The sequence below is a fragment of the Ovis canadensis genome, chromosome 24 (assembly GCF_042477335.2).
Source record: "Ovis canadensis isolate MfBH-ARS-UI-01 breed Bighorn chromosome 24, ARS-UI_OviCan_v2, whole genome shotgun sequence".
Lineage (NCBI taxonomy): Eukaryota > Metazoa > Chordata > Mammalia > Artiodactyla > Bovidae > Ovis > Ovis canadensis.
Window position 1 is genome coordinate 15,132,442 of NC_091268.1, and position 10,377 is coordinate 15,142,818.

The 10,377-nt window shown below is 40.6% G+C and overlaps 1 pseudogene; it reads right to left on the bottom strand.

Annotated features, from left to right (window-relative positions):
- Positions 1-1,693: 1,693 nt before the first annotated feature.
- On the bottom strand, positions 1,694-4,180 carry LOC138429723 (frizzled-3-like; annotated as a pseudogene).
- Positions 4,181-10,377: the final 6,197 nt, after the last annotated feature.

Genomic DNA, 10,377 nt, shown 5'->3' on the forward strand with positions numbered 1-10,377 from the left:
ACCTCTTTCTCTCTCATTAGAGGCAAAATTTGATTACTTAGCTTTAGGCCTGAAAACTCATATTAAGAGTTCTTAGGAAGCATCTATCAAGAAATGTAATAAAATGTCAATTATTCATTTTTTTCTGGTCTCTCAAATATAGGTTGGTGTTTTAAAAGCCAGTAGCAAATATTTATAATATTATAATATTATGTTATATATAATATAAAGAATAATGATATAATAATTAAAATGTAATTTTGTGTAGAATTATTGATACCACAAAATAAAAAAGGAAATGGCATTTTCAGTCATCAAGTATTTACAGAATTGACTATGTGCTAATCACACACTCCTTGTTTCCAGTGAAACTGGAACTTTTCTTAAAAATGTCTTTTCTTCTCAATCTACACATTCCCATCCTCAATGGCATCATCTGCTAACATATAGAACATGCTTCGAAAAAATATGAAAAAGACGTTCTTGCATTTAAAGACTTCACTGTCTACCAGGGGAAAGAGACAAGTAAACAGAAGTTATCTATAATGCATAAGTACTTTAATAAAGTGAGCAAGTCACTTAACATTTCTAAGCCTCAAATAAGATAGATGTTTAAGAACTCTAAATTACACAGGGAACTTGAATACACCATTTCTAACAGCCATGAAATTAAAACACGCTTACTCCTTGGAAGAAAATTATGACCAACCTAGATAGCATATTCAAAAGCAGAGACATTACTTTGCTGACTAAGGTCCGTCTAGTCAAGGCTATGGTTTGTCCTGTGGTCCTGTATGGATATGAGAGTTGGACTGTGAAGAAGGCTGAGCGCCGAAGAATTGATGCGTTTGAACTGTGGTGTTGGAGAAGACTCTTGAGAGTCCCTTGGACTGCAAGGAGATCCAACCAGTCCATTCTGAAGGAGATCAACCCTGGGATTTTTTTTGGAAGGAATGATGCTAAAGCTGAAACTCCAGTACTTTGGCCACCTCATGAGAAGAGTTGACTCATTGGAAAAGACTCTGATGCTGGGAGGGATTGGGGCAGGAGGAGAAGGGGACGACCGAGGATGAGATGGCTGGATGGCATCACGGACTCGATGGACGTGAGTCTGAGTGAACTCCAGGAGATGGTGATGAACAGGGAGGCCTGGCGTGTTGTGATTCATCGGGTCACAAACAGTTGGAAACGACTGAGCGACTGAACTGAACTGAATTGAACTGAAAGTCCTCTCTAGATCTAAAATTCTATGATTATCTGATCTCTTTAAATTAAAAGGTAAATCACAAAATATTCAGTATGCAAAAAAGAAAAACAGACCAACTAAGAGATGAAACTGTTTGTACAAGTGCATTCGAATGTTTTTCAAAACTGTTAAAACTCCCATTCTAAGGATCACTGAAATTTCCACAGACACCGTCTTTCATCAACATCTTCCCCTCAAACCTGCAGACTTCTAAGTAATCAACAAGCAGCTATTTTGTGGTAACAGAAGTAAAGTGCTTAAAAGCCCATGGCTTGGACTCACAAAAGTGATCTTTTAGAAGGAAGATGTTAATAGAAACGTGTGCATGACATTCTTACCACAATAAATTTGTTCATTAACTTCACTTCAAAAATTTAATGTTCAGGTTTTACATGAAGAGTTAAAAAGAGAATCTAAGATTAGCTCTTTTCACTGTTAAATGTTTTGAAATTTAGAACAAGGTTTCCCTTACCTGAATGGACATGGGATGTGATAGTCTCTGCAGAGTTCTTGTATCCACGTTGTTTCCCAGATGCCGCGGTAAGCTTGCTCAAAAAGTAGCATCCAAGTACAACCATGAGTAGTATGAGATACAGAGTGCTGAAAACACCAATCCAGATCATAAACTCCACCAGTTTATACTGGTTCTCCTTTTCAAATGGAATCTCAACTCGCGCTCTGTTTAGGGATATAATGCCAGCTAAAAGGAGTGAAACCCCAACTACCACACACAGGCAGAGGGGTGCAAGAACAAAATACCTCAAGGCAGCAACATCGTAGAGGCCAACAAAACACACGCCACTGATACCGTCACCTTCAATTTTATTCATCGCTGAAAGGATGACGGTCAGCGTTCCAGGGTTGCCCCACGCTTCGGCAGGAAACAGCAAGGCTTTCTTCTCGATAGCTTCACTACCCCACTTTGGCACAGCTGCCAAGAACCATGTGATGGTAAGAATCACCCACCAATGCTGCCAGCCATAGTCAAAAAAATCGAGTATCATGGAAAGCATGATACCAGCTTTGTTACGAGATCCTTGGGTCACTGTGGAAGCCTCATACTGTGCAGGGCTGGATGCACGGCAGGCGACTCGGTCCTCAAGCAAAAACCCAAGAAAGAAAATTAATGACACCATCATGTAGCAGGCAGCATACATTATAATGGGTCTTTCAGGATACCGGAATCTTATCCCATCAATCAAAAAAGTGAAAAAAGTAAACAACGTGGCAGAGAGGCAAATGCCTGAAATCAATCCTATGAAATACCGAGCAAATGAAAGCTCTCCTCTCCAAAATACATCTTTCGACAAGGAGGTGAACAATCACGCACATGCAAAAAGGAACAGCCAAGATCAGGATCGATTTTCCACTCTCGGGGACACCAAAAGCCACAGTCCCTCTCCACTGTGGGAGGATCAGTAGGATCAGCAGGATCAGTAGGATCGCCAGCCAAATTCAGGGCCACCAGCCGAGGAGACGGCTCACCACAATCTGGGAACCTAAAAACACAGGACAAGAATCATTTACTCCTTGGGAACCGAATGATTTGGATTTCCACATTTAGCAGTTGTGGCTTATTTATGCTTATGTCCTTGGAGAACATTACCATATGTTGAAGAAATCATGCAAATATCTTGCTTGTGGGTCATACAATGAGATATTCCACAGTTGGCAAAAAAAACGAAGAATGTATACTTAATTTTGTTTTGGCTTCAAAAATATCACTCTTTATTAAAACAGGCATAGCCATGAATAAATAGTGTAATTAATGCTATTTATTTAGGACACACAGTTTACAGGAAGATTTCAAACTATAAATAAGTATATATAAAGTAAGCATACATAAATAAAAAGCTCCAGTAGAATAGTAGCTACAAGTTTTTTTTTAACGTTTAATTACAAGATAGTCCTCAATTTACCCTAGACTCAAATAGAACTTTCTTAAAAATAAGAGGTAAAAATCTTCCCTAGAACAAGAGGGCAGAGGAGTCGGTGGACGTGGGGTACATCTCTGTCCAAGGACACATCAGGAATCCACCTTCAGAGACAGAAGTGCATGCAGAACACCAGCTAACAGGGGGCAAGAGGACCTGAGCAGCGGAAGAGAAGATAGAGAACCACACAAAGCTCGGTATGACGAAGGAACTAGGGGAAAAACAGGAGTGTCAGAAGGACTGGACCTGCCCTCGGCGGGTGGGGGAACTGAGGCAGGGGTCCAATCCGCGCATGGGCCAACTGGCTGAGTCAGAGGAGAAACACTTAAGGCTGAGAGTGAAACAGCCGATCTGTGGCAGCCTAAATGGAATGAGAATCAGACAGTCCTTGCCGCAGCCATACACACCCCGGACAGGGACACTGGTCCCCTGGAAGGTGCAGCAGCCGGGAGCTGGAGTTTAGGGATTTTGGGGCCGTTCCAGGGCGAGGGCTGCTGTGGTCTGTGGAGAGATGGACTGAGGGCATGTGAGGGAGAAGAGACGGACTTAGGGGATATGAGGGAGGAAAGCCAGGCAGCCACGGAAGCAAGGCGATACTGCTGAGTCACGGGTAGGGGACGGAGCCATCACCATAGCCTCTCTCTCCCCACATGCCAGCATCGGCAGCTGAACAATAGAGAGAGGCTGGCCCATCAAACGCCTGACACACGGCACTACAGAGCAGGACCCCTCTCAGGTGCCACTTTAAGTGCCAGGGGTGCCAACCTACAGACTAGGATCCCAGCCAGGAGGGCCCTTCTATGTGCCTGACACACCCAACAACAGAGAAGGACTCCAGGCAAGGTAGCCAGCCCTCTAAGTGCCTGAACAGGTGGAGCTACAGACACACCTTTTGATCACCAGCTACAAGACGCTTGAAAAAGACTCTGATAGGGACGTAACTCCTGCAGCGGAGGCAGGCCGTGTCCTTGCACACTTGCTGCCAGCGTCCCCGAAAGCCAAGCAGCTGCGCCACCTTCATGCTCAACTCTCACTGGGGCAGAGCTGCCACAGGCAAAAAAAGTCTTGCGTCTATGCCCACTTCAGTCATGTGCAGCTTTTTGCCGCTCTCTTATCTGTGGCCTGCCAGGCAACTCTGTCAGGGAGGAGGGGGTTCTCCAGGCAACAACACTGGAGCGTACCGCCCAAGACTGGTTGCCATACCCTTCTAGAGCACTGTATTTCCTGCTGCCCTCTCAGCCAACTCCCCTGAGTACCTGGTGCTGCCAGAACCCCTGCGGCCCAAGCAGCTGCACCACCTCCACACTTGGCCCTCACAGGGGCAAACCCAAGTCCTCCAGGGCAGCCGCAGAAGCAAACCCCAGTGGATGACCCACATGGATAGGTGGAAATGAAACCACAATTGAAACCCAGGGGCAATGTGGCTAAGGAAGAAGACCGAAAACCTCACCACCAGCTGTACAAGCTGCAGATTAAATCCACACGATCAACTAGGAAGACTCTGTCTCTATGGAATAGATAAAAGGTCACTGAGAGCTCCCACAAAAGAACACTACTAGTTCTGATAGCTGTGGACTCCGGAGGCAAGAATACACAGGAGTAGGACCAGATTAGACTCTGAGCTGCCCCCGCAGCAGGTCCAGAGATCAGCACAGGGCTGGAGGGCATCCGAGGGAGGTAAGGTGGGCTATGACCTCCAGTCAGGGAAAGGTCGCTGACAGCAATGACTCGAGAAAAACATTTATTAGTCTTATTTTTTGACTTGTTCTGTAGATTCTTTTAGATTTATTTTTTTCTATTTTCTCTCACCACCCCCCCCCGCCCCCTCTGTTGTAGCTGTTGATTTTACTGGCACTATGAAATCCAATTGAGCTTTTGAGCTTTATTTTTTCTAGTCACATTTTTTATTGCTATAAACCTCGGCCTCTACGTTGGGCTTCTGCACTTCCGGGGAGTTTTCCTTTTTCTTTTCTCTTTAATTTTTTAAACCTAGTTTTATTTTTTCTATATTTATTCCTTAGTTTGCTTTTCTTACGGTTCTTTTCCCCTTGCAGTTAATCTTTAACATATATAAATCTTCTTTATCTCCCTTTATCTACCTTTGCACGTCCTTTTGTTTCTTTCTGTCCTTTCCTCTCAGCAGAGTTGTCACTTTTAGTTTTAGTGCTTTATTCCCCAGTCGGCACTGCGCTCTCGTTTTCTTTTCCAGTTTGTGCTTTGCCTAGTTTTGTTCTGGTAGATATAATTTTGGGTTCTTTTGTTCACTGGGTCAATCTATTGTACTTTATTTTTGTTGGGCTTTTTGGATTTGGCCTGTGGGTGTGTATGTATATGTGTATATTCAGTCACACTTTTTAACATTGTTATAAACCTCTGCCTCTACATTGGGCTGTTGCAGTTCTGTGGAGTTTTCCTTCTTTCTTTCTTCTTCCTTTTTTTTCTTTTCTCCTCTTGATAATTTTAATTTTTTAAACCTATTGTATTTTTGTATATTTATCCCTTTCTTTGCCTTTCCTCCTGTTTTTCCCCCTTGCAGCTAATCTTTAATGTATATAAATCTTCATCTGTCTCTATTTAAATCTCCATATCCATTCTTTCTTTTCTTTCTTTCCTTTCCTCTCAACATGTTTGTTAGCTTTGTTTTCATTGCTCTGTTCCCCATTTGGCACACTGCTTTAGTTTTGTTTCCAGTCTGTACTTGAGTTAGTTTTGTTCTCACCTGGTAAATTTAATTTTTTATTTCCTTTGTTTGCCAGATCAATCGACTGCACTTTATTTTTGTTGGACTGTTTTGACTTTGCTCATGGGTGTGTATGTATATGTGTATATTCCATGATTTTAAATATTATTCATCTGATTTTATAACTGCCATTTGTCTGGGGTTCATCTTTGGTTTCTCATTGTTGGATATTTGTTTTAATCTCACTTAATGCCATAACAAACCACTTGTGGAATCTTTGTTTCTGACCAGAGATCAAGTCCTGAACCTCTGGAGTAGGAGCACTGACTCCAGACCCTAGACTACCAGAGAATAGCCATAGGGAGTATCAAATAGTGAGAACTCACACACAGGAAACCACTTGAACACAAGATCCAGCATCGCCCAACCACCAGCAGCACCCTGTGCAGGACGCCTCAGCTAAACAACACACAAAACACAAGTACAAACTCAATCATCAGCAGATAGGATTACCACCTCACTCAGCCTTACCCAGGAGAGGAAACACAAACAAACAGAAACTCAGCACAAATCTCACTCTACACAAAGCTTACACAACCACTGGACCAGCCTTAGGCAGGCAGAAACCAAAAGAAAGAATTCAACCTTCTTCAATGAAAGAATTCAACTTCGCTTAAAGCCTGGGAAAAGGAGACTTCAAACACAACAAGTTCAGAAAAAATTATGAAAAGGCAGAGAAATACTACACAGATGAAGGAGCAAACCAGAAACACAGAATTCCAAATAAGTGAAGAGGAAATAGACAAATTACCTGAAAAACAATTCAGAATGAGGATAGTAAAGAGAATCAAAAACCTTGAAAACAAAATGGAGAAAATGCAAGAATCAATTAACAAAGACCTAGAAGAATTAAAAGAAAGAATAGAACTGAGGATAGTCTCAGAGACCTCTGGGACAACAGCAAAGGCACGAACATTCAAATTATAGGGGCCCCAGAAGAATGAGAAAAAAAGAAGGGGTATGAGAAAAATTTTGAGAGATTATAGTTCAAAACTTCCCCAACGTGGAAAAGGAAACAGTCAATCAAGTGCAAGAGGCTCACAGAGTCCCATACAGGATCAACGCAAGGAGAAACATGCTAAGACACACACTAATCAAAGTCACAAAGACTAAACACAAAGAAAGAATATTCAAAGCAGCAAGGGAGAAGCCACAAGTATCATACAAGGGAAACCCCATACACTTGACAGATATCTTTCAGCAGAAACTCTGCAGGCCAGAAGGGAATGGTAGGATATATCTCAAGTACTGAAAGGGAAAAATCTACAACCAAGATTACTGTACCTGGCAAGGATCTCATTCAAAAGTGATGGAGAAATAAAAAGCTTTTCAGACAAGCAAAAGTTTAGAGAATTCAGTACCACCAAACCAGCTTTACAACAAATGTTTAAAGGACTGATACAGTCAAGAAATAGAACAGAAGAAAAAAAATATCTAAAAAATCAACCCCAAACAATTAAGAAAATGGCAAGAGCAACATATAGAGCAATAATTACTTTAAATGTAAATGGATTAAATGCTCCAACCAAAAGACACAGACTGGCTGAATGGATACAAAAGCAAGACTCATATATATCCTGTCTACAAGAAACCCACTTTAGACCTAACGACACATAAGGACTGAAAGGGAGAGGATGGAAAAATATATTGCATGCAAACGGGAAGGAGAAGAAAGCTGGAGTAGCAATCCTCATATCAGACAAAGTAGACCTTAAAATAAAGAAAAGCACAAGAGATAAGGAAGGACACTACAGAATGATCAAGGGATCAGTCCAAAAGGAAGACATAACAATTATAAATATCCGTGCACCCAACATAGGAGCACCTCGATACCTAAGACAAACACTGACAGACACCAAAGGAGAAACTGACAGTAACACAATAGTAGTAAGACTCTAATGCCACACGCACACCAATAGATAGATCTTCAAAGCAGAAAATTAATAAGGAAACACAAGTGTTAAATGACACATTACATGAGATGGATCTCATTGATATCTTCAGGACATTCCATCCAAATGCAGAAGAATACACCTTCTTCCCAAGGGCACATGGAACATTCTCCAGGCTACACCACATCTTAGGTCACAAATCACACCTCAGTAAATTTAAGAAAACTGAAATTGTATCAAGCATCTCCTCTGACCACAACGCTATGAGACTAGACATTAATTACAAGAAAAAAACTGTAAGAAACACAAACACACAGAGATAAGCAACATGTTTCTAAATCACCAACAGGTTACTAAAGAAGATAAAAGGGAAATAAAAAATTCCTAGAAACAAATGACAATGAAAACATGACAACTCAAAACCTATGGGATGCCGCAAAAGCAGCTCTAAGAGGGAAGTTCACGACAAAACAATCCTACCTCAAGAAACAAGAAAAATACGGACTAGACAGCCTGACTTTACACCCAAAACAACTGCAGACAAAAGAAAAGCCCCAAAATTAGTAGAAGGAAGGAAATCACAAAGACCCAAGCAGAAGTAAATGAAAAAGAAATGAAAGAAACAATAATAAAGATGAATAAAACTGAAAGCTGGTTCTTCAAGAAGATAAACAGAACTGAAAAACCTTTAGCCAGATTCATCGAGACAGAGAGAGAAGAATCAAATCAACAAAATCAGAAATGTAAAGGAGAGGTTACGTCAGACAATGCAGAAATACAAAGGATTATGAGACTATCGTGAACAACTATGGTCATAAAATGGATAACCTGGAAGCAATGGACAGGTTCTTAGAAAACTTCTATCTTCCAAGACGGAACCAGGAAGACATAGAAATTATGAACAACCCAACTGCAAGCACTGAAATTGAAGCTGTGATCAAAAATCTCCCCAAAAAACAAAAGCCCAGGGCCAGATGGCTTCAAAGGAGAATTCTATCAAACATTTAGAGAACATCTAATACCTATCCTTCTCAAACTCTTTCAAAAAACGCAGAGGAAAGAACACTTCCAAACTCATGCTACAAGGCCACCATCAACCTGATACTAAAACCAGACAAAGACAATATAAAGAAGAAAACTCCAGGCCAGTATCACTGATGAACAGAGATGCAAAAGTCCTCAACAAAGTTTTAGCTAACAGAATTCAGCAACACATCAAAAAGCTCATACACCATGATCAAGCTGGGTTTATACCAGGAATGCAAGGATTCTTCAATATGTGCAAATCAATCAATGTGATACACCAGATTAACACATTGGAAATAAGATCATATCATCTCAATGGATGCAGAAAAAGCCTTTGACAAAATGTAGCACCCATTTATGATTAAAACTCTTCAAAAAATGGGCACAGAAGGAACCTTCGTCAACACAGCAAAGGGCATATATGATAAGCCTACAGCGAACGTTCTTCTCAATGGTGAAAAATTGAAAGCATTCCCCCTACGATCAGGAACAAGATAAGGGTGTCCACATTCACCACTATTATTCAACAGAGTTCTGGATGTCCTAGCTACAGTAATCAGAGAAGAAAAAGAAACCAAAGGAATTCAGATCAGAAAACAAGAAGTCAAGCTCTCACTGTGTGCAGATGACATGATACATACTGTACATAGAAAACCCTGAAGACAGTATCAGAAAATGACTAGAGCTAATCAGTGAATTTAGCAAAGTTGCAGGATACAAAATCAATCCACAGAAATCACTTGCATTTCTATATACTAACAATGAAAAATCATAAAGAGAAATTAAGGAATCAATCCCATTCACCATTGCAACAACAAAAATTAAATATCTAGGAATAAACTTACCTAAGGACACAAAAGAATTCTATACAGAAAAGTATAAGACACTGATGAAAGAAATCAAAGATGACACAAACACAGGGAGCCATATCCCATGTTTCTGGGTAGGAAGAATCAATATTGTGAAAATGACTATACTACCAAACCCAATCTACAGATTCAATGCGATCCCTATCAAATTACCAATGGCATGTTTCACAGAACTAGAACAAATATTGGAACAGAATAAAATGGAAGCAGAAAAGATCCCGAATAGCCAAAGCAGTCTTGACAAAGAATGGAGTTGTAGGATTCAACCTTCCTGACTTCAGATTACACTACAAAGCTACAGTCATCAAGACAGTATGGTACTGGCACAAAAACAGAAATATAGACTGATGGAACAAGATAGAAAGCCCAGAAATAAACCCATGCACCTACCGGTACCTTATTTTTGAAAAAGGATCAAGAATTTACAATGGGGCAAAGACAGGCTCTTCAATAAATGGTGCTGGGAAAACTGTTCTTTTCACATTAAAAGGAAAATTTTAAAACATACACTAGAGTTCTTTGACCTCTGAAATCACATGATGTAACCAGAACTAACACTGTAAACTGATATTAACGACACAGAAAAAATAGTGGCCCCAAACATAAAACCATACTAAAATTATCATCATAACCACAGGAATAGATCAATTATCCCAAGAATTGTACATCTGGGCTTTTGACTACCAAATAT